Source organism: Carassius carassius, chromosome 23 (genome assembly GCF_963082965.1).
Source record: "Carassius carassius chromosome 23, fCarCar2.1, whole genome shotgun sequence".
Lineage (NCBI taxonomy): Eukaryota > Metazoa > Chordata > Actinopteri > Cypriniformes > Cyprinidae > Carassius > Carassius carassius.
The window spans coordinates 18900223-18926585 of NC_081777.1; the positions used below are offsets into that span (position 1 = coordinate 18900223).

Consider the following 26363-nt stretch of genomic DNA (forward strand, 5'->3'; position numbering starts at 1 on the left):
ACCATTGTGCATAAACCTTAAATACATCTCAATCTGATGATAATCCATTTTATAACTGCAGTATGAGCCGGCTGCAGTGTATTTTTCCTCTGCAGGTTCTGTACTAACAGACTTACGTTATCAGACAGAAGGTGTAAAGGGGAGTGTCTCCTCTCCCCTCTCCTCAGCTCTGCCTCTTCAGGAGTGGAAAGCAATGATGTAATGTGCCTGGCTGCCTCAGAATGAGCAGCCCCCCTCTGCTGTGTTTCATTCCCCCTTTCTCTCTTTCTCTTGCTTTCTCACTGCCTCTCTCACTCTTCCTCCCACCCTCTGCCGCTGCCTCTGCTGCTGCTGGTGCTGGTGGTGGCTGGCGTTTGTATGTGCTGTGCTGTGTGAGCTGCAGCCTTGGGCATCTCTGGGGATCCCTGCAGAGCTACTGTTCCTCTTCTGGCTGTGACGGCTGGGACTCGCCTGCTTGCGGAAAAGACCCTCTCTCTCATCGGCCAAGGTAATTTCTCTCCAAGCTGACAAATGACATGTGTTGCAGGTTTTAAAAGAAAGGGAGCGAGGCAAGACAGGGGTTTTGGGCTTAGGGTCTGCTGAAAAGCTGAATGATAAGGTCTGCATGCTGAAAGCCTGCTGTCACCGCAGCACCGGTGCCATGGCAATAGATTGAATTTGGTTTCCTGAGGCTGCCGCGGTCAGCTCTCCTCTCTAGCGGCTCTCACGCATGCACGCACGCACCGCTTCTAGTAAGGTGTTGGTTACCATGGTTAGGAAGGGATGGATTCCTGTGCTGGCTCATAGCTGGGTCAGCATATCACCTGGACTGCAGCTTTTTCAGAGGAGAACTGTGCTCTGAATGGATCTTCATTGTGGCTTGAAAGTAAGAACATCTAAAACAGATGTTTTTACTTTCAAGCCACAATGAAGATCCATTCTGAAGGTTTAAATGAACAGGTGAACTTGCAGCTGTGATTGGTTTTGGTGCTTTTTGGTTAAGGTTTTATTACTTTGTCCACTAAGACTTGTAAATTATGCTGAGCTAATGTGGGAAATATCTTCCTGTTTCAGCATGAATGTGACATGTAGATTGATTTTCCTGCATATTTATGCATGAGGGACAGGGTGTGTGCGTGGACAATGCTTCATACTATGGACAGGGTAAAGCCCCTCTTGCAGCTCTTGCATTTTTTTTTTCTTTCTTTCCTTCTATGATGTGCTCAAACACAGCTGGTGAATTCTGTTTACATAATTGCCAGTATTTTTTGTCATGTTATATTCCAGCTGTATAAAAAATGAATTAAATAACATTAGATATAATTTAAAAAATAATGCAATATTAAATATAATGCATAAACATATTCAAGTAAGTTTATTTTTTTTTTGTTGTAATAATTATAATTAAAATGTTTATTTGCGCATGTGTATGTATGTATATAAATATATTTTTTGTTTGTTTGTTTGTTTGTTTGTTTTAAATATACAGTACAAGTTAACAGTGTTTTCGCTCACTGTGAAATCCTGCACTTTGTCTGTTTCTTTTCTTTTTTTAATATTTCATGTGTCTGGACTGCTCCACGTGCATATGTGGTCATGACTAATTTATCCAGAGGATTTTTCCCTGTTATATCAGGAGACAGAAAGTATACCAGCAGCCTCCATGTCAATTTTGCATAAATAATTGATTGGCCAAGTTCGAGTAATTACTGCACTGTGTGAATACAAATCTCCTGCATTATAGTTGTAGCTTCTAATCCAGACTTTCAAAATCTTAATTTGCTCTTTTTCAACCTGAGCAGTTGTAGATTTCAGACAGATTAATGGTATGTGCATTTTAAAAGTCCTCTGGGGTTCATCAAAGAAACAGTAGGCTAGTCTCAATGTCAGAATCAAATAGGGTAAAGATTTTCTTTTGTGATGAGGATCTGTAAAATCTGCAGACCTGAGAAAAAATGGCCCACTGTGATTGGTGGAATGGGACCATGTGGGCTTGTTGGGGGTCAATTTATGATTTCCCAGCGGGGAGAAGGTTATGTTTACTCAGGATGTGGTTGGCTCCTGCAGCTAGCACGCTTTATCTGTGAGAGGCTGGAATATGTGAGCGTTGCTTCACATTCACATATTCTACACATCAATAAATTGATCCAAAGTGTCCAAAAGAAGCACACTAACCTGAGTCCTCTCTCTATTAAAAAAAGATAAAGCTTACATTTTGTCACTCCGTCCAACAAGCAAGACATGAAATGGCTATGGACTGAATGTTCCCAGAATGATTAGTCCATGTATCATGCGTTGCCCAAAAAACTGTTTTCTCAGTGAGTGTTTTTATTGATTTTTTTCTCCTACCAGACAGTGAGCCTGAATAAAAAAAAAAAAAACCAGCAGCTTTTCCCCAGGATATGTCTAAATTTCACAGTCGTAATGTTGCAGTTGAAGTCTTTCGACAGACATTTTGACTCTAAGACGCTTAGTGTCCCTTCGCAAAGATGCGTATGCCAGGCTTTAGCTTTGCAGCAGGTGATTTTTACTGCAAAGAAGTTGCTGGAGATCTTAAAGTTGAGCTGGTTGAAGGGGGTGTCCTCCATTGATTTTACTTCCATGTTGCATTATAGTTGGATTGTGTGTCCCCTAATATTCTGCAAGGTCAGGGAGTCTCTGGAGGAGTGCTGTTTAGTCTGGCTGAAGCTACAGATCGTATGGCCCTATGTGTAGCATTGTTAGCTTAGCGGTCTTGACAGTGTCTTTGTGTCATTGCAGTATTGTTTATCTCACACATTCACAAGCTAGAAACCAGGACAAAGTCCTCTGAATGGACAGACATTGTGTGGGTAGTAAATTGCAAATTTGTGTGTCAGCATTGCATTGAGCAATCAGTCAGTTCTGTTAATTATAAACCTCAGCTCTGTTTAAAAACCTGCTTAAGTCGGCCTAAGCTGGGTTGCTGGATTTATCTGGCTAAAAGTGCCATACAGTTTCCAAAATCTCTAGGCTAGGCTACTAAAGTAACTAAGACCAGCAAACCATCTGATTGTTTTTAAATGTACTTTTGCAGTTGGAAGTGGATGATTTGAAGTTTTACATAGACAATACTTTTTTCCTTCTTACAGTACACAAATAACATTTTTAATGATTTAATGCTGAAATAAAGCATTTTAAGCATCGTTTGGCTGATCTTGGTTGGCCTCCCAATATCACACTGTGTTTGTTCATTATGGCCAGAGGAGAAATTGTCCACTGACTGAGCCTTGTTTCTCCCTAGGTTTTTCTCCATTTCTGTCACCTGATGAAGTTTGGGTTTTTTGCCTGTCGCCTTTGGCTTGGTTCTGATTTTAAAAGACACTTAATATTCAGTAATATTATCAATTTGACTGCACTGACACTACTGGATGAGAACAAAACTTGAAATGAGCTGAATAATGACACTATTGCCTTCTGTAGAGCTGCTTTTAGCTGAATTGAACTTACTTCATAACTGATGAACTTTCCACAGTTATTGAACTGAATCACTAAATTGAGCTGAATAAAGACACTGTTGTCTTCTTTAGAGCTGCTTTACAGCAGAATTAGAATTTGTCTCATATTTGAAGAAGTTTGCATTACTGATTCTGTTAAATTCTGTTAACTGCTGTGAAACTGATTTGAATCTGTATTACAAGGCAAAAAAAGTGAGTTGAAAAAGTGACAGCATTTTAATGATTGACTTGTGTCATCCACCATGCTAAGGTTTTAGTTTTTCATTGAGGTCATCCCAGTGCATTCTGATATCGCCCTCTGGGAAAGATACAGTACATGCAATGCCACTTTAATTATGATGACTCTTAAAGCCAGACTTTCCTTGTTCGTGTTCCACTCACGGAGAGTTCAGATGATGTCATTTTTGTCATTAGTACAGTCACACTAATATCTGCGCACACTATCCATTTGAATCCTGATTTTGAGTCCATGGGTACTTGTGCATGCCAGTGTTTAAGTGCTCAACACAAAGGTCCACTAAGTAGGACCTTTGTAACCTTTCTGAAACATGTCGTTTTTAACAAAGCTCATCAGTCCGAAAAGCAAAATGTACGCTGATTTGTCTGCTATATTTGTCTTGCACACTTCAATGCACTTTGAATGGAACATATACCTTCGCTTCAAACTGGAATCATGGCGAAATACCCTGTAAGGCCCACTTCACAGGGCACTTGCGTTCGATTAGAACAAACATCTGAAGCCATAGAGGTGCTGGTCATATAATTAGAATATCATCAAAAAGTTGATTTATTTCACTAATTACATTCAAAAAGTGAAACTTGTATATTATATTCATTTATTACGCACAGACTGATATATTTCAAATGTTTATTCCTTTGAAAAATTGATGATTATAACTGACAACTAAGGAAAATCCCAAATTCAGTATCTCAGAAAATTAAAATATAACTTAAGACCAATACAAAGAAAGGATTTTTAGAAATATTGGCCATATAAAAAGTATAAGAAATGAAAAGTATGAGCATGTACAGCACTCAATACTTAGTTGGGGTTCCTTTTGCCTGAATTACTGCAGCAATGCGGCGTGGCATGGAGTCGATCAGTCTGTGGCACTGCTCAGGTGTTATGAGAGCCCAGGTTGCTCTGATAGTGGCCTTCAGCTCTTCTACATTGTTGGGTCTGGCATATCGCATCTTCCTCTTCACAATACCCCATAGATTTTCTATGGGGTTAAGGTCAGGCGAGTTTGCTGGCCAGTTAAGAACAGGGATACCATGGTCCTTAAACCATGTACTGGTAGCTTTGGCACTGTGTGCAGGTGCCAAGTCCTGTTGGAAAATAAAATCTGCATCTCCATAAAGTTGGTCAGCAGCAGGAAGCAGGAAGTGCTCTAAAACTTCCTGGTATATGGCTGATTGACCTTGGACCTCAGAAAACACAGTGGACCAACACCATCAGATGACATGACACCGCCAACCATCACTTACTGCGGAAACTTTACACTGGACCTCAAGCAACGTGGATTGTGTGCCTCTCCTCTCTTCATCCAGACTCTGGGACCCTGATATCCAAAGAAAATGCAAAATTTTCTTTAATCAGAGAACATAACTTTGGACCACTCAGCAGCAGTCCAGTCCTTTTTGAATTGAGATGCTTCTGATGCTGTCTCTTGTTCAAGAGTGGCTTGATACAAGGAATCCGACAGCTGAAACCCATGTCTTGCATACGTCTGTGCGTAGTGGTTCTTGAAGCACTGACTCCAGCTGCAGTCCACTCTTTTTGAATCTCCCCCACAGTTTTGAATGGGTTTCGTTTCACAATCCTCTCCAGGGTGCGGTTATCCCTATTGCTTGTACACTTTTTTCTACCACATCTCTTCGTTCCCTTCGCCTCTCTATTAATGTGCTTGGACACAGAGCTCTGTGAACAGCCAGCCTCTTTTGCAATGAGCTTTTGTGTCTTGCCCTCCTTGTGCAAGGTGTCAGTGGTCGTCTTTTGGATAACTGTCAAGTCAGCAGTCTTCCCCATGATAGTGTAGCCTACAGAACTAGACTGAGAGACCATTTAAAGGCTTTGCAGGTGTTTTGAGTTAATTAGCCAATTAGAGTGTGGCACCAGGTGTCTTCAATATTGAACCTTTTCACAATGTTCAAATTTTCTGAGATACTGAATTTGGGATTTTCCTTAGTTGTCAGTTACTGTATAAACATCAAAATTAAAAGAAATAAACATTTGAAATATATCAGTCTGTGTGTAATGAATGAATATAATATACAAATTTAACTTTTTGAATGGAATTGGTGAAATAGATCAACTCTTTGATGATATTCTAATTATATGACCAACACCTGTAAGAGAAACATACAAAATGTGCAGAGCAGGGGGTGCGAGGACTGAAATTGAGAACCGCTGCTCTACACTGTTCAAAACGCATGTTTGAATCAATAGTGGCAAATCCTTTACATATCTAAACGTACTTACAGACTGTGAGTCAGAACAGTTGTATTTGTACAGAACAGAACATTGTAGTCTTGTCTCCCAGGGTCAGGAAACAGTCCTCCATAAAATGTGCTACACACATCTGAGTATTTTGGTTGAACTGTTCTGGAACAGTGTTTTAAATACAACTTAACCACTGATTTCTAGTTGTGTCCTCATTTGGAAGGCCAAACAAAGTATTTTCGCTTTATGCACCAAGAGTGCATAAACTCCAAAGAGAAAGGAAAGCATGAAATCACATTATATGACCCCTTTAAAAGATTGTGTCACAATAGAAACTATATAGGGATGAGTGGCAATATATGAATTATACTGTAAATATATGTCTTGCGCTTAAAAGTTATTGTGAAAATGTAAGTTAAAAGTAAACATATTGTTAATATAAGTCATTACACCTACACCTAGAAAGTCTCTGAAAATACATATTTTATCTGTATTTTCTCTGTAGTGCTGTCTTTTTTCCTTGTGTGTGTGTGTCCTTGGCTGTAATATGAATATTGAGAACTAGTATTGACTCCCCAAGATTTTTTTAGTCATGGTCCATTGCTTGCACAGGTTCATTACTCTCAGCTGTGCTGAAACAAAACAGATGCTCCTTTTACAGGCTCAGCAGCACTAGAGTAAAAATGCCCGGCTGCACTTTTTTCAAGACTTGTCCTGGTTATTAAAACCTTTCTTTTTTTTGGCCTGTCTACTTTTGCCACATACCAGGCATCAGTATGCGAAAGTTGAGCAACAAGGCTTTTTGTTTTCATTTGATAGAGTTAATTAGTGTTTTATTTGAAGACCCCCTGAGGTCTGGCTCAAATACAAGACTTCTGTTCGCTCTTGGCCCTGCTGAATAACTTGAATGACAAGTAATTTCCCTGAGCTGTGTCCTCACCGCAGGGACAGTATAGGGACACTTAGGTCAAGCAACAAATACTTGAGCTATACTTTAAACAAAAGTTGTTGTTTCATACCTCAAGGTCAGTTTGTTCCGAAATTTAAGCACGTATTGCTGAATGCAGGTATTGGCCTAAACAAAATCAGGTGTTACCATGAACAGGGAAGCATTTAACTAACGCCACTATTGTCTGTTAATAATTTTTACTGACAGGAGGGGGAAGCTGGGCAGGGGGGACGACAAATGATCTGTTTGTCCTGGCAGACAGATGAAAGCAAACCATGGTTCCTTTGATATGGACATTTATGAGGAGAAGTTTTTTCTGTTTTTGCAACAATTTTGTGGTAATATCTTGAAATTGTTAAGATATAATATTGTTTTATATCTCTTAGAATTGCATAAAATATTCAGTCTGGTGCAGAAACGAAAACAAAAAAAACAAAACAAACAATATAGTTATTAATATATTATTATTAATAATAATAATAATAATAATAATAATGATGATGATGATAATAATAATAATAGCAATACTAATAATAATAATAATAATTATTATTATTATTAATTTTATTTTATTCTAATAAAAATCATAATTTATTTATACATTTATATATGTATATATAATGTAATATAAATATACATTTGTATATATATATATGTATATATATAAAATTTTACCCAGTTTTTTAATTGTATATATATTGTTGTGGTTGTTATTATGTTTATATGTTGTTGTTATATGATGTAATAATAATTGGTTTTCTCCAGCACCACACTGGATATCATTATTTCTGAAATAAATAAATACATAAATAAATAAACATAGTAAAAATACAAAAATATATAATATTATTTGTATAATATTTTGTTTTAAAATATGTAAATAATAATTTTATTATACATTTTTGTATTTGTATATTGTATGTAATCCTAAAGAAATACAAATCCAATTAATTTTTCCAGCTGACTAAAGTAACCAGAAATGCAGTGTTTGCAGTAACTTTTGGTTCACAAGCAGATAAGAGACAGAAGCTTAAAGGCCTGGGGGCTCTTGATGAGTGCTGGCATCGACACACGCTGATGGCAGAACTTGTAAGGTTTTATGAGGGTGGGACATTAGTCATCCAAATGAAAGTAAATGTGAAAAGTACAGACTGAAAAGTGTTGATCTTTCACCAGTCAAAATTTAATCTGGACCCCAGGAGACATTCTCCCTCAAATGTATGTAAAAAAAATAAATGATTTGATTAATGCCACTATATATGAAATGAATTCTGATGATTTACATTCTGCTTGTCACAGCTTAAACAGGAGTGTTTTAAAGCAATGTGATGTACCACTTTCTCTTTCTTACTGACCTGTAATCAGCACTACAACTCTGTAATCGGCATAACCTGTAATTAGTGTTTAGTGAACAAATTGGTCCGTAGAGGAAACTAACAGACATTAAGTTACTGAAGTTATTGTTTATTAGTCTATAGAACAGCTTTGGATGGTTTATTACATCAGAATCAAAATTAATTTAACAATACACTTACTTTTAAACACAATTAGACAGGCCCTGATCTTTTATTTATCAATGTAAATAAAGACAAAAGACTACGTACATATAAACATGCCCATTCAGCAAATTTCAGACTGAAGCTGTAATCAATGTTGTGCTTTATACAACATAAGCCAAGCATCTTTATTTGTCTCATTCTCATAATCCTGTTCAGATGGAGCTTTGCCGTCACCTCCTGTGGTGTTGGCTATCTGTCAGTCTCTGTACAGACACAGTTGTTGTTTCAGATTTAAAGAAGAGAAAGGCGCTTCACATCAAAACAAATCAGGTTAAAACCTATGCACTAATTCTTGTTATTTTCAGCTTGAAAAAGAAGTATTTGCAACAATAGTCTAATTTGTGATTTCACAAGTGAAAGCACTAAAAGACTGAGGATGATTGCAATACCAATTCAAATCTATAGAGGTCAGAATAACTATTTGTCACTGATGAGAATATTGACACTCTGGTTATTTCAGTGTTTTATACTGTTGATTTTTTTTTTATACAGTATATCTATTATTTATGTAAGAGGATAAACAAAATCCTGTGTGATTTTTATTTATTTATTTATTTTTATTTATTTATTTTTTGAGGGATGTTTCAACTTTTTTTGTCCATAAGATTCATTTCTCAAAATGTCTTATTTTGTGTTCCACAGAAGAAAAAATGTCATACCAGTTTGTAGAAACTTTTCTGTAAATTTTCATTTAAGGGTGAACTATCCCTTTAAAGATGTCAATTCTCAATAATCTAAACAGCTCCAATCTGTGTTCCAATTTAGGGGGTTACACACCCCCTATAGAGAGATTAACAGAGATGAAAACTTTTGAGTCAATGCTTCCCCTTTCTGGGTATACATGAAGCTCCGGGAGTTTAACTTCATGAGACAAAGGGGACCACGGCCAAGCTGTCTGTAAGATGTTCACGCCACATCAGTCAACCAAGAGGTTCGGAGGGGGAAAAAAGAGACTTCTTAGTGGATCTGGAGAGTTCTAAAGAAGTTTGCATTCAGATGCTCTTGGGTCAAATGACAAAATGTTTGTTTCAGAATCTTTACATGCAAGTCTAAACAAAGTAGATGCACGATTTGATTAGATGTGTCATACAGGATGATCCGCTCGTGTTTGATTTCACAAGAGTGATTGAACAAAAGTTTGCAAATAAGAAAAAGAGGAAATTGAATCCAAATTACTGACAGCTAAATGCAAACAACAACTGGATGATGGGAAGGAAGTGGTTGGAAATGATAGTGGGTGTTTGAACCTGCCAGAACACATCTTGACTTACGAAAGTAAATTTAAAATATTCTTTTTTTTTTTTTTTTTTTTACTTCCTTATTTTCTGAAATTCCATTATTAAAATTAATACTATACAAAAGATTCCAAAAAGTGGCTTTTCCAGTAATGCAATAGAAGAACTATTTTTGCATTGCCACAAAACCTTTCAGTAAACAATTCTTAAAAGAACAATATTTTCATAATGTGATAAACGTTTTAACAATCTAATTAACCTTCTTCCACTATAAATAACTTTTTTGTGCAGTGGAAAGGTTCCATGAATGTTGAACATGGAACCATAGATGCCAATGAAGAACCTTTATTTTTAAGAGTGTAGTCTGTAGCATCTCTGGTTAGACTAAAACAAGCGTTTTTTGGGGATTTACGTATTCCTTTTTGATCATGATGCATAATGGTAGACCAGGCTTGACTGGTATATAGGGACAGAAAGGGGGTGGAGTCCCAGTCTGCATCTGGCGTCTGTAAGTAAGAGGCTGATAAGTGGCTCAGCTCTGCTTCCCGGCTCTCATGACACGCTTGTGTCTGCATTTGGCTCGTCCCCGTCTCTTAATGACGACATCCCGAAGCCTGACACCCCAAACCTACCATTCCATCTGCCTGCTTAGCATTTCCCCTCAATACATAATTAGCAGACTATTTCAGTCACAGGGATTCCCAACTGTGACTGTTCCTCTACTGAGCCCCATAGTTCTCTTCCCTTGTTAACTAGGGCATGATTAGATGATTTGTCACTGAGATCTTTCAGTTGTTCCAGCACCATCCGTTTAAAGCATTTAAGTGACATTTTAAGTACTGGTTTTAACACAGATGTGAGTCTTCTTTAACAGCTCGCATAAAAAGAAGTGTCCCAGGCTCGTTAGGCTGTGATTGGAAATACTGTGGTTTGGGAGAAGCTTTATAATGCATAATTTCTGTGATTATTGTCACTCACATGCTAGAAGGTGACTGTCACTCAGCCAAGAACAGCACTATTATGGTGTTGTATGTAAGTAGCTGTAATGTGAGCCGAGGACAAGCGGTGTCTGTTGAACTGTAGGAGTGTTTGTTTCAAATAACGACCTTTTTGAACTACACTATGGAGTCTTATGTCCTCACATATTGTGTTTTATAGATGTTAATTAGGAACTGCAGTGCTGTGACTGTAACCATCATAGCTAAGATTTATTTGTATAGCAATTTCATATACAGGAGTAATTCAAAGGGCTTTTAACCAAAGAAACATTACTAATTATTTCTATGCATGGTGTTTGGTTGCCTTTAGTACTATGTACTTACATTTAAATTAATCATTTGATACAATGCACTTATTGGGTACATACATGTTATTACATTGTACTTAAATTCTAAAAATGCATCCCTTACACCTAAACCCATCTTTAAACCAACCCATATCACCAAACCTGTCCCTAACCTTACATCGCACCTCAATAGCAGAAAAAAGTGTTTTGCAATACAATATGAATACAATAAGTGCATTGTTCTTTTTTTATGTGATTACATAGTAGTTAAGTCCACCAAATACATTGTGGGACCCTATGTACTATTAAATAATAATAATAATAATAATCATCATCATCAAAACTGAGGGGACCCTATGCTCCAATACTAGTATATTAAAATACATTGGAATGTGGTTTATCAAATTATTACTTTTACATTTAGTACTTCCACTATCACTACTATACTAATCTTTAATGTATTTATTTTTCAGTATTAATTTACTTATTTATTAATTATTAATATCATTAAATGTATTATAATTTATGAATTTAATTTAATTATGCACACTGAGGAGGACATATGCCCCTTAAAATATTTAGGATAGTGTTCGATCATGTTTCCCAAAGTTCTTGAACTTTTACATTTCCTCCCCCAAACACTGAATATAGTTACTCTGTTTTCTTTCGTATCAGAAACTAAACTCTTACTCTACTTTTAAAGAACATAGTTTGAAATAGCTTTTAAATTTATAACACTTCAATTCAACTTTCCCCTCGCCCTTTGGTTTTATTTTTCTTCATTTATTATGAAAGCTTTTAACTAGTTCAGATCATTTAAGCTTGGAAAGTGGTGTTTGTTGGAAGCTGAAGTTTCCAAGAGGAAGATTCAAGTTTAAGTAACTACTAACTACTTTCTCTTTGCTTCTCTTACTATGCGAGCATGAGGGGAGGAGCAGTGATTAAGCCAGAGGGAGGCTTTACTACACCAGCGTGTCAGATACACATTCAGTCACAGCAGCAGACAGAGCATGAGTGTGAGCGCTGTACTACTGATCCAACATCCAGACCTATAAACAGCTGATTCTAGCAGTCTCAAAGCTGGATCTACTGACAAATTCTCAAGGACTCTGATTTCCATTGGGATTTCTTTTTTCCTTTGAGAAATGAGTTGGAAACCTGTGTCTCAAAGAGAGTAAGTACTCAACTCTTCTTTCTTCAGTGCCTTTAACTGGTTGCTGTTAATGATTGATTGGTGTCTGCGGGAGTGTTTAGTTTGTGTGCAAATGGGAGGGTTTTATAGCACTACACTCCTGTTAGATGCTCCAGGCAAGTAGCGTGGCTGCATGGGGGTTTGTTATTGCAAGGGGCTGCTGGGACGGGAGGGATGGATGGGGAGAGTGTGTGCTGACACAAGACAATCCCTCTACTGTAAGACCTTATCTGCAAGGTGATAGCCGGTCGTAGCGGATCACAGAACAGCGAGCTCAGTCTGCTTCTGTTTGTATGCATGCCTCAAGTGCCTCAATTTTGTTTGGGTTTGGTTTCAAACGATCAGTTTTGCAGGGTGTGTTGCAGTTTGGGTTGGCTGGTGTGTATGAGCTCTTGGAGTTTGACTTGGAGAAGCTTAAAGCTCTGTCTCTTGAGCTGTGGAGTTTAGTAACCTTGTGCACACTCTCTGCCAGAAAACGGGAGCATATGTGGCAGGCAGCGGCGTCGGCGTGAAGAAACTTTCCATGAACTCTAGATGGGGCTTAGCAAGCAAAGGGAAATTTGGAAAGTGAGAAGTGTGAGGTTCTCCATTAGAAGATCATGTGGTTTTGGCAACTTTGGGGATCTGTGATTGGGTCAAGGGCATGAGTGAATACTGCAGGTGTTTGTTGGAAACACAAACTTCTTTCTTGTTTTGCACTGGTAGTCATCCATAGATTAGTGACTATTAATGCATTACAAATCAAAGCCTTCCACAGAAGGAAATATGAAACCATTTCAGGGAAATATATATTTTTGACATATGTGGGTTGGTTTTCTCAGTAAATGGGATTTGGGATGGAATATTAATTTGAATTACATGATAATACTACATGACGCTTTACGTGGTGGATTTAAAAATATATTAAAAATATATTTTGTCATCATTTACTTATCCTCATGTTGTGCATGACCCTGCATGACTGTCTTTCTTTTGTGGAACACAAGATATTTAGAAAAATGTCTCAGCATTTTTGGCAAAACAATGAAACTATTCATGTTATTTTGGACCCCACTCACTTTCATTCTAAGGATAAAAATGGTTAAAACTGGTTGGTTAAAAAATGGTTAAAACTTTTGTGTTCCACAGAAAGAACATATTTGGTTTGGTCTTAAATATAAAGATCCCAGCATTGGTAGTGAGATCATCATAGATGATGATGTTTGTATTCATGTGCATATGTGCAATCAGTGCGAATCTGCACATGAAGTTCATGTCCAATGAGAGATTTTCTTTTCTTTTTGGCCAGCCGCTTGGACATCTGCACATGGGAGATAACCACTCCAGTCCACTCAAGAATAGTAGGGAACGGTAACAAACACAGAAATTTTAGCCATCTTCAAAGAGCTGCACGTTCATGCCGTTTATACTTCTCTGTGAAGACTTTGAAGGAATGGTAATTTTTGGAAAACTTTTTGGAAAGTTTGGTGCTTGACAGAGGAGGTATAGTGGTGGAAAATATGACATGAAAGAAGAGCATCAGGAAGAGTTGAAATGATTGTACTTTAAGCCTTTCTTCTGTGTTTTTCTTTGGTCTGATACATTAAGACAGCGGCTGGCAATATCATTCTGGCTACAGGAGCCTTGACAATGGTCAGCCTGTTTGAGGCTGTCAGAAACATTTTGGCTAGCTGGTAAAAATCGGTGCCTGTTATATCAATAGTGCACAGCCTGACTACATCTCCAGTCACACACAATACAACACAATAAACTATTAGACAACAGAATTTAAAAGTCAGGTAATGCATTTAAATGGACAATTGGACAAGCTGCTTGGCCCTTTTAAAACATTTAGACAATTAAAAAAAACTGCCATTTTTAAATTGGTTAGCTGATCTTATTTGGTCTATAAGACTGTAAAACCTGCTGGCTGCTCAGCTATAGCAAAACACCAGCTTGGCCATCTTAATAAAGCTAAGACTACCAAACCAGCAAGCTGGTATATAGATCTTTTACACCTTATTTTTAAGCATTGAGTTTGCTGGTTTGATGGTTTTTGTTACCTTAAAAACATCTTAAACCAGCCTATACATTTTGTGATTTGTAAGATCAATTAGCTGCTCAGCTAAACTCCTGCTTGGCCAGACTTGGAGACCAACTTAAACCACCATAAGCTGGTTTTCTGGTCTTAGTTGGCCTCTCAGACTGCTTTTTGCATTGTTTTGGGCCCTTTTCAAATATTAAATCTGGGTTATCAGCTTAAGACCAACTTCAACATGTTGGAAGACCATCTTAAACCAACTAAGAACATCTTAGTCAGGTTGGGAGAAAATTTTAAACAAGCTACCACCAGCTTGGAAAGAATAAGAACAAGACACACAGAAAAAAAGAAACTGCTGACTTTGTAGCAGCAGTCTGTTAAATATTAGGTCAAGAGCAAAAGCAGGACAGGCAAAGGCTGTATCTCTTTGTAGTATCTTTACCTGATATAAAGCTCTCCATTCTCAGGCCTCTGTGCACCACCTGTTTCTCATCCCAGTCATCAGATCCCAGAGCTGTTTTTCCAGCATTAGCTTTGATTTCTCATGCTTGGCTGGCTACTATATACCTGCCTCTGTATGTGTGTGTTAGTAAGAGATGGATTAAAGAACTGGGTCAGTTATATGCTCTGGTCGTAGAATCAAGGAATGTAAATAAGCACTAGTCTTATTTGCTCCTAGATTCTTCTGGCAGGAGCTCAAATTCTCCCAAGTGTTGCGACACTGTTGAGGCACAAACAGTAAAACACACAAACACAATCCCTTTTTCCATGTCATAACTTCTGACAGTTATAGGTCTATGTGACATTCCTTAACAATCTCCTCACAAATAAACATCTTGTATACTTGAAGTGATATTTTTCTGTAATACGTTACATTTCATATCACTAAAACTGAAAAAATATGCTAAGAATGCTGGGAATGCCTTATTAGAGCTTTATAAATAATAAATGAGTTGGTCTGCTGGTCTTAGTTGGCCTTCCATAGTAGATCTGTTATTGCGCCACTCTTGCTGGAAAAATAAAGCTGGTTTGCTTGTTGGAGCTTGTTGTCAGCTTAGTCACAGTAGTCTATTGGTTGTTTTTAGAAAGTTTTTATTTAATTTTTTCATCTCAACTAAACTAGATAAACACCAGCCTGGTCAGGCTGAGAGACCATTTTTGACAAGACTGTTGGCTGGTTTTAGTGGGCTTTTGGGGTCTTTTCAGCTGTAAGACCAGTTGGCTACTCAGCTAAACTAAGTAAACACCAGCTTGGCCAGACTGGAAGACCATCTTAAACCAGCTAAGAGCAACAAACAAGTTTGGGCTAGTTTAGGCATTTTTTTTAAACATTGAAAGCTGTGTGATTATTCTATCTCTACTAAATCCTTAAACCAGCCTAAGATGTTTTGCTGGTCTCAGTTGTCTTAAAAATGGTCTTAAACCAGCCGAAACTGGTTTTGTTGGTCTTAGCTGGTCTCCCAGGCTGGTTTTAAATGGGTTTTGGACACTGCTCAGCTGGTCAGTCTGTTAGACCAGATTGCTGCTTGGCTAAACTAGCTAAACACCAGCTGAGCTGGACTAGAAATTATCTTAATCCAGCTAGGCTAGGCTGGGCTATTTCCATAAGAGTGTCACTAAATTAAATTTCAGACATTTTTGAAGACCAAGGAAAGGTTCATGGTGAAACATCCAATTTGGAATGTCAAAGCCCTGAATGTGCTCTGTACAAGACATTCAGACTTAAAACTGTGGCATGCACAGTCTCGGAGAAATTCATAAAATATAATGTCCTCAAATGAGGCTGCAGGATCTTAAGAGGTTAAGTTATCTCTGCTAAACCCCTAAACTAGTCTATGATGGTTTGCTGGTCTAAGTTGTCTTAAAATATCTTAAACCACCTAACATTGTTTTTTGCTGATCTGAGTTTGCTTGGTCTCCAAAGCTTGTTTTAGAACACACACACACACACACACACACACACACACACACACACACACACACACACACACACACACACACACACACACACATACATGTTTGTTTTTGTGAAAAGTGGGCACATCCCATAGGCGTAATGGTTTTTATACTGTACAAACTGTATATTCTATGGCCCTACACCAACCCTACACCTAACCCTCACAGGAAACTCTATGCATTTTTACTTTCTCAAAAAACTAATTCTGTATGGTTTATAAGCATTTTGAGAAATGGGGACATGGGTTATGTCCTCGTAAGTCACCCTCTCCTTGTAATACCTGTCATACCCATGTCATTATACAAAGTTGTGTCCTGTTATGTCACAAAAACAAGAGCACACACACACTCACACAAACTTTAAACCAGTCTGGACTTAGCTGGCTTCCCAGACTGTCTTTTGAGTGGTTTTAAAGGGATTTTTGGCTAGTCAGGCTGGTAATCCAGTTTGTCATCCAGCTAAACTTGTCAAACATGAGTTGGCCAGGCTAGGAGACCATCTAAAACCAGATTGGCTAAACTTTCTTTCATAGGGGATAACTTGCATTAACCACTAAAATAACTAATAAACGGATGATGTGTTGGTGGCAGACAGGGGGAACGTGAGTCAGAAGCTTGAATCTTGTAAAGTAAGCAGTATCGGAGGCCTGGGGGAAGAGCTGCCACTGTGTTTTTGCTCACTGCTGGGAAGTCTTTAAACATGCGTCTTTAAGGGACGTCACAGGCCTCCCCTCTGGTTTTCCAAGTCATGCTCTCTCTCTCTATCCAATACGCTTTACGTGGGAACTGGCTACAGAGCTGGAAACAGACCAAAACTTAGTATTTGCCTGTTTGTCCTTAAGTTAGAAAGAAACAGAAAGAAATCCCATCAGCAGAGGGGGCTTTTTGGGATGACACAATATGTGATTTTGTAACATACAAACTTTTGGAGTTTTAATGGTCATTCACAGAGGCAAGTATGTCTGTTTTCTTAGTGTGCTGCCTGTCACTATCACACACACACACACTTTGACACCTTCTGTCTAACACCTGTTCCTACTGCGTGTCTGCATTTCATGTATTATGCAGGTCTATTTTAAACAGAGCAGGACACTAAAGCGTGTCCGTGACTCTTACACCGATGAGAATGTGGTATGTGTATGTGTGTGTGCATGTACATGTGAATCACATGTGTATGAGTTTGTGTAGTTAAAATGGCATTCATTAGTAACCCCAGTTGATTAATGGACTTTAACCTAGTTTTAACCGCACTGAGGTTACATAGACGGCCTGTGATCTGATATCTTCTCAGAGCATTCCAGATCATGGCCTTTACTCTACTAATGGCTTCTCTGAGCCTCTCAAGCATACCTCACCCTAAACCATGCAGAGATTCACACCACAACTGCTCTGCCCACCTTCAGTAGGCCACGTTATTTTAGTTTTTTTTTTCTCTGATACCTGATCTAAGCTGACAGATTTATTCCTGAGATATTTCATGATTTAAAGCTGCTGTAACCTTGTGAGTATGTATGAGAAAGGTGAGGGCTGCTGGTCATGTGACAGTGAAGGAGTGAAGGGATGTCCAGAGCTGTAGTGTTCAACATTTGCACAGTCAGTGCAAGTTAGGACGCCTGCACACTGAAGTTTGCACTGCATCAGATAACACTGCAAACACATTGATTTCAGAGAAATGTCCCTCAACATTTTTTACTCAGTGACCCCTGTTGTCCAACACAATATTTGAATATACAATATATATTCTTCAGTAAAATCAGTATTTATTGAGAGTGAAATAGAAAGTGAACTGTGTGAGCTGTGCTTCATTGGATCTTTTTTTTTTTTTTTTAATTTCACTAATGTGACTGCATTCAGGTTTACGAGTATTTTAATAATTTACTAAATTAATTTATACTTAATTTAATAAGTCATTCTTCTTTGGAAGTTTATTGAGGCCCTCTAGTGGGCCCTGGGCCCCTGGTTGACAGCCACTGACAAAGAAAAAATATTCTAATTTTTAATTGTTATGAGTTAGAGTTATTAACTAATTGTATAAGAATTGACTAATTTTTATTTAATTTTATTATTATTATTATTTTAATAATACATTTTATATTACACTATTACCATGATAATTATACAATTACACAATTATACAATTATATTCCTTCTTAGAGAAAAATGGCATCTGTGAGGATTTCCAGCCATGATTTAGATTTTATCATAGTACTTAGACTGCTCTCCTTAGAGTTACAAATGACCTGCTCTTATCATCTGATCGTATACAATATTATATACATAATTTTTTTGTGCTTTTTATTATTAGGGCTCAAGCACTGCGGTGCAATGACCCTGATGTAATTGCTCCTTTTATTATTCCTCTTCTCCCAAATTAATTGCATTTTTGATGGCAAAAACAAGCTTTAAAACTTATGTAACGTTGCACACACACCAGAAGTGGTGAAAAATTACTTCTGATATGGGATCCAGAATGAGGTGATTTTCTTGTATATTTTTGTTGCATTTTTGACATTTTCAGGCATTGTAACTTCTCCTAGATTTTTTTTTTTATTATTTTTATTTTATATATTCAGACACTTGTTTTTTGGGGATCAGGTGAATCCAAAAGGAGCTTACTTTTACAGGATTCCTTTTAGGTAGTCTAATGACTACTGATTTTTTTTTCATCCCAAGCTTGCAAAAGTGACACTCATTTTACCAATGAGAATTTCACTCAGAGGTGAGTCCAGCTGTGCCTTCCAAAACCTAATTTGCTATATTGCCACTAACATAGTTCTTTCCACAATCTCAAAATGCATTTACATATTCATATCCATCAAATGCTCCATCAAAGCTATTTGGGAGCCTTTATACACTAATCATGGGTTTCTGTGGCATATGGTCAAAAGAGAGGCCAATGATATTTGTCGTCCAGTTTGCCACAACAGCCATTCTCCATTTTTCTACCAATGCTGAAGCTTGTGTGTGTGTGTACAGTATGTGAAGTGAAGTCAACTGGAATAATGTGCTTTAAACCAACAAACCTAGAAAGCTTTCTGCGTGAAAAGTCCAGTACAGTCCAGGCAGCCCTAACTTGTGATCGTGTAGAAAGAGGGGAAGTGTATGAGAAAAAGAGAGAAGTAGGACATGCTTGATTTATTAAAGTGGATCAAAGATGTGGCATGTTTATAGAGGCCGAGGTCCTGTACTTGAGCTTTACATGTCCACTAACAGCTTCATTCATTCCATGTTACAGCGATGACAGCATTTTGCCCTCTTCCATGAATAGCCATGGTTTTGCATACTTTTATATTATATATATTTACCAACATACAGATTTCAACACAGACCATGCTTACTGTGCATCCATTCAGACCTTATTCCTCTGTTCTTTGTTCTGCTTCTATAAAAATTTTTCAAAGTCCCATCTTGCCATTTCTAAATAATCTAAATGTTGGTTAACGTTGTTTTCCAAATCCATTTTAAGTCTGAAAGACTTTTTTTTTCATCGTTTGAACATTCTCTGCATCATCCAATGCTAAGAACTCTGCTGTTTCAAAGGGCTGTGGAGAGATGGGCCTTTATCCTGCTATCAGCACTGCAATATGAGTGAGATCAAAGCATACATATCAACGTATGTGTCTGGCAGCTGAAATGCCTCTCATGTCTGTCGAAAAAAACATTCTGCTAAGATTTAAATTTTCCTTTTGATGTAGCATGTACTGCTGAAAAGAAGCGGTTGTACTCTATCCTGCTTAAATTTGGGACTGAATCAACAAAAAGGTCTTTATCACTGGATAATGATCCAAATTTATCAGATTTTCAGATTACCTAGAAATGGAAGTGATAAAATACAGGCTTTGACTGGTCCTCAGTGCAATCTTAACCACGTATCAAGGTTTATATCTAGTTCCTGGCATCATGGCTGCATCTAAAGTATTGGATATGGATCTTAATGGTCAGCCATGTGAATCAGGTTGAGTTGTAAGTTGGCACAAAAACACCAGATTCGCATAATTTCATTTTCATCTTCTCTGCGATCAGCTCTGACCTGAATAACCTGAGCTGGGTGGTGCGTTCACTATTGAATTACAAACTCAGTCACACCTCCAGGTGAAACTAGTCAATGTACTCCCAATACTTCCTTTCATAAGGAGTCCCTCCTTTAGTTTTGCTTCCTCCTACCACTCTAGTAAGAAAAAAGATGCTCATGAAAAGAGTATTCTTTAAGCGGCTTTTAAAAGTGGTGGTGTTGGAACTTGTAGTTTCACACTACATTAACTGTACTTTCATCACATATCAGCTTGAGCCATGGTGTCCTTCTGAACACCTCCCCACTAATTAGACATCAGTGTTTCGTAAATTGCCATCTGATCCACTATGAATGTCCTATGTAAATTTGCCTGTCGATAAAAGTTACCTTAATTTAGCCCAGATATTAACAGGAGACTTGACTCATGTCAAGTATATATTATATATATATATATATATATATATATATATATATATATATTAGTGATTTTATTTCCAACCCACGGGTCCCACTTCTATGAAATTATCTGGCCTGCCCTGCGAGAAAAAGTACATTTTCTGATTATATATAGAAAGCATGGTCTGTCTGAATACTGGTTTCTGATTGGCTGGCAGGTATGCATTAAAACCGTTTAAAGCACAGGTAGTTCAAGGTCGGTTTAATCACAGTTATATATTAATGCGCTGCTTTAGTTGATACACACAAACCCACAAACATAACTCACACATAAACACACACATACACATACTGTACACACACACACACACACACAGAGAGATCGCAGATTGCGCTGCACACATACAGAAACTTGTCATCAACACTGCCCCACAATTAATCTAGTGTTCTATGTTAATAAAATAGCCTAGATAGTAGATTGCTACATTAATTTTTTCAGCAACGAGGATCACTTTTTTTGATGTATCTAAACACAGCTTCATTGTTTGTAGAAAGACACGCAGATGTAGCTAACGCACACACAGCTGTCATTTCTCTGTCTCTCTCTATCTTGATTGATCGATAATTAATTCAAATAAATGTATAGTGCAGGCATGAAACTCTAGATGGTGCAGGCTGACAGGTATTAACGTTACTGATTATATTCATAGCGTTAAACTACTTGGCACAAGCTAATTGGTTCATGTTGCATACGCAGCCAATGAGCTTGCTACTTTACATTTAAAGGGCTGGTTAGCATTCACTTGAGCATTTGCAGCGTGCTTTCAGAGTTCCTCTGAAACACACCAACTTCTCCAGCTCCAGCTGTATAGATCTGCTATGAGTTATTTTATATGCTATTTGTGCAGCAGCATTATGTTTTAAATACTCACAGCACTGTATTGCCGTATGCATTGGCAGTAGCAAGTTCCCGTACTTGCTTGCAGCTGCAGCAATAATTCACAACTACAGCAATAACCAACAGCAGCAGCAATCCAGCAGCAGCAGTAGTGTAGCAGTGTAGCAGATCCATAATCATAAACATTACAATGCTAAAATCGAGAGTTATCATGATTGCAATGCTATAATTCATTCAAAAAAACATGGTCATACCTTATCTCTTTGTCTAATTTGAAGTGAAAAGAATGCTAACGCTAACGGGCCATAACTGATGAAAATAATCATAATTTTTACCCTTCCAGTCACATATTTTGCCGTTTCATGTTTCGTGTCAACTTGAAACTTTAGCATATTGCCTGCCCGCTTGTTGCACATGCAGACCCGGGAAAACTTGAAAACTTGGTCTGAATGGAAATGAAAATTCATTCTTTACCACTAGGTCGTGCTTTTGGGGGACTCCCAAAACCAAAATATGAACCTTTCATAACCCATAACAGGTGCACTTTAAACAATTTTAATGCACTGCGCTTCACGTCGGGTGGTTCGCGGCATTTATGTCATGCATTAAAATGGTTTAATGCACAGCTAGCCATGCATTATCCCTTACTTAGCTTATCCCTTAGTATCCCTAATCATTTGCGCATTACAGAAGTACACTTAATGTGATGTGTTAACTAAAAACGTAAAGTGATTAATTATAATTTAACTGCAGTGTAATATGTTTATTTCATATATATTTCATACGCACCTCAGAAATAAAGGAACATATATTATATAAATTATTTTTCACATATATTTAAGAAACACTGGGTAGAAACACAAATGTCCTTTATAATGTCATTATAAAAGAAAAAGTTTATTGTATATTAAATGAATAAATTGGAAAGACATTATATATTAAGTGGGTCAAAAACCATCTAAAGTTCTGCAAACTGCATGGAATATAAGTTTAAACTATTATACATTCTATTTTTCCTCTTCTTTTTTGATTAACATACTGTTAAGTGTTCAAAAACATTATACTCAATTTGCAGTTAAGAATATTCTTATATTTTATTTCTGTAATTTTGGAAGTGCTTGCAGACATAACACTTCTTTTCCTTACACAGAAAAAAAATGCAAATTATAGATTTTTCATGCACCTATCATTATGCGCCACTTTGATTGACATGACCCATGTTGGCCCTATTAATTATGGGTCAGTCCGTCCTCCAGGGTCACAGCCCGTCGTCTAGGCCTCAAATGTGCGTGGAGTGGAATTTACTCAAAATACTAAAAATAAAGTGAGGGATTGTTTGGATCACAGACATGATTGAGATGCCACTGCCAGGGTGACATTGCACTCTTTAGCCCTAGAATGAGTGGTGCTTTATTGAGCCGCCTGCAATGAGATCACCCACCAGTCAGTGTTTGCATAGGGCAGACTAGCTGAGTGGTTTAGTTACGGCAGCGTAACAGCCCCAAATGACCCTCAGGTTTCTTTTGTAGCAGCATGAGCGCAGCATGAATAAATTCCCACCATCGGTGAATCAAGAGCTCCTGCTAATAGTCAAAGTGCTGATCCAATTGCATAGTGTTGCTGAAAGATTTTATATGCACGGTTTCGATGAAATAGGAGGAAAATGTGCAAAGATTTAATCTCAGTAATGGGCATTTGAAGTTTGCTGTCTAAAAGGACAGAGTGCATTTCATCGACAAGAGCTCTTGTGAGGCAGAGAGCAGACTGAATGCAGTGTTGGGACTCACCGCCGTAGAAATGGATTGCCGCAGTCTTTCTGCCTCAACTATGTTGGTGGATTATGTGATTGACACACTGTCACGCCATTCAATCGTTTGGATGCTTTTGGGTTGCTTCCAAGTGAACAGGAGTAATTAATGGTCATCAATCTTTGCTTTACAGTAAAGGGTTTATCTGGATGCATGTGAAGAGCCAACATAAAATGCTTTTTAGATTGACTATCAGCTATCAGATTCAGTAGAATGTGAAAATGCAGATCGAAGAGATGAGTGTGCTCTGCATGTAGACACGTGCAGTCAATCCCCATGAAAGATAAAGGTCAGGATTCCACGTTTAGTGCTTTATTTTGTTTCTATTTTAATTTTAATTTATTTATTACATTTTACTTTATTTTATAATTTTACAACATTTTATTTTATTAGTATTTATTTCATCTGTGCTTTTTTATTTTATTTGTATTTTACATATCCAGGCACATGTTTTTGGCATCAAGTGAACCTTAAAGTAGCCTAATAAAGAAGGGCTTTTATTTTATTTTATTTTATTTTATTTTATTTTATTTTATTTTATTTTATTTTATTTTATTTTATTTTATTTTATTTTATTTTATTTTATTAATTATATTTTATTTTATTTTATTATATTATGTTTTATTAATTTATTATAGTTTATTTGATAATTTTTGTTTTATTTTATACTGTTATATTATATTTCTTATATTTATTTTACTATTTTATTTTATTAGTCCATTCAATTATTTGTATTTGTATTTTATTTGTATTTTAGAAATGTTTTTCAGGTGAAACCAAAAGGAGTCTAATTATGCATATATACTGTATATATATATACACACACACACACACACACACACATATATATATATATATATATATATATATATATATATACACAATTTTTTTACATTTCATTAAAAAAAATACTACAATTTCACTGAATTTTTATTTAAAATTTTACTTTTACTTGAAATTGTATATTTTATACATTTTGATTGATTCATTTTCAATGATTTGTTTACAATATATTTCTTGAATTATTTTGCACGCTTTTTATAATTTTTATTTGTATTTTATATATTCAGACACATTTTGGTGTTCAGGTGAACCTTCTTCAAAGATTCCAGATTTCATTTAATTTTGTTTGTGTCTTTTGCTACAGCTAAATTGAACCCTAACTTAACATTACTATGCTGCTCAACAGTATTTTGTAACAGTTTTTACATGTGCAACACTGTGTATAAAAATAAAGTTTTAAAAATACATGTGCAACGATAAGCTCCATCCTCAGACAGTGCATCTCAGGATACATTCTTGTTTGGGTTCCATTCTCGCAACACTGCATTGATCCGATCATGCCATGCCATTGTGCAATATGCTGTATTGATCATGTAGAGGAGTACCATGTTGCAATTTTAAAGTATAAATAAACAACTTGCTGCATTTCTCTGTACACTGAACATACAGATTAAAGAAGGTAGAACAGTTCAGCCACAACTAAACCATTACAATCTCACAAATCCATTGAAGACAGATGAATTAACAAAATTAGAAAATTTGCAAGAAAAATAATTATAGTTATATAAATTATAGATGTTTTTGCAGAATAATTTTTTTTAATAGTTTCTTTAGAATTTATAATATATGCCTTTGAATTTTGCAGAGGAATAGCATGAAACCATAACAAACATGCTGAATATTACCAAAGAGCCGACAGGTTCATCATTAACAGCGAGGTCTTGAGTCGCTGGAGCTTTTAACGCTCACCAAGATGTTCACAATTACTAATTCACGACTGTGACAAGCACTAATACTCTAAATGATATCAGAAAGAGTTTTTACTGGCGGCTATGGAGTTAGAGCTCCATCTGTTTAGTGGTGTTCAGGAGGCAGCACTGGCAGGAATCTGTCTTGCTGTGAAAGACAGTTTGAGCGATGGGAGAGATATTGATGGCCATTAGGAGGGGCCGAGTGCTCTGAAGGCCCCCTCACACAAATACGTACCCTTTGATGTGATTGATGGCTGTAGCACACTTACCAGCACCCTAAACATCTGTCTTATGCATGTTAAGTCCCAGGAATGCTGGCATTTTCTCCACGCTGAACTATCTATAGCAGAAAACATACAATAAAAGGATACCACCATCATGATTTGTGTATCATCAGTTGTAGGTCTGCATCTACAAAGAAGTAACAAAGGTGTAGGATAAAAAAGAGGAATGAATTACAAATTGCTTTGATGATGAAGCATGCATTCAAAATCTCAAGCAGCCAGTGAACAGAAGTTTTTCTGCCTCAGCAAAAAAGAAATTAATCACACCATAACAGAAAAATAAGACTGTGTTTCAATGGATTATTTTCTTTGATTAAAAAAGATGAAGGATTGGATCAGGCTTCTTTTTCTTGATTTAATTAACTCTGAAGCCTCTGCTTTGTCTTTTTGAATATTAGGGGTAGAAGTATCAGAAAATATATTCAAGATATTAGCCTAAAAATATAACTTTTATAGTAGTGCCAGCAGCTCAGGCATAACAGGAAGCAGAAGTTGTATAGAAATTTGCCCTTATCAACACTCAGGCCAATATTACCACCGCTGTAAATGCATTAAATCAGATGGTGAGATGATGCCGAACAATTGGAAACATTTAGAAGTGGAAGTAAAGTGGTAAAGCAGGCCATGACCTACTTTCAAAACCAGACTACTTTTACGGCTCTTTTCACCTGTGTCACGCAAACGTCACTCCATGTGTTTGGATATGGGCTTAACTTCTAAAACAGCTGGTCGGAAACATTGGCAAATCTGTGGATATCACAGCTGCAAATGTCTCTCCTAAATCTAATTTAAATATGCTTTTTTTATTTTATTTTATTGTATTAAATAATACTAAATACAAATATATACATAATTAAATTAAACGTTTATATAATTTTTTAAGAAAACAATTACTGCCGAAAATGCGGTTTTGCCATCACAGGAATTAATAACGTATTAAAATATAAATATAAGATATTAAAATAAAACATGAAATATTAAATAAAATGTAAACACACACACACACACATAAATAAAAAAAAATATATATATATATTTTTTTTTTTATTTTTTTTTTTATGAAGGCTTTCCTTGGGTTTTTAGAACCCAAGAACCCCGCCCCCGCACCTGACCCCCC

The 26363-nt window shown here is 36.8% G+C and overlaps 1 protein-coding gene across 2 annotated transcripts in view; it reads left to right on the forward strand.

Annotated features, from left to right (window-relative positions):
• The first annotated feature begins 326 nt into the window (after positions 1 to 326).
• Positions 327 to 26363, forward strand: part of LOC132101433 (semaphorin-4B-like) — a 71053-nt gene continuing 45016 nt past the window's right edge. Inside the window, exon 1 of one of the 2 annotated variants that reach the window (XM_059506388.1) lies at positions 327 to 487. The gene's annotated coding sequence lies outside the window, so the exon portion shown is untranslated. Of the gene's footprint in view, positions 488 to 11924; positions 12101 to 26363 lie in introns of those variants that run through there. The other variant, XM_059506387.1, reaches the window with a different exon arrangement.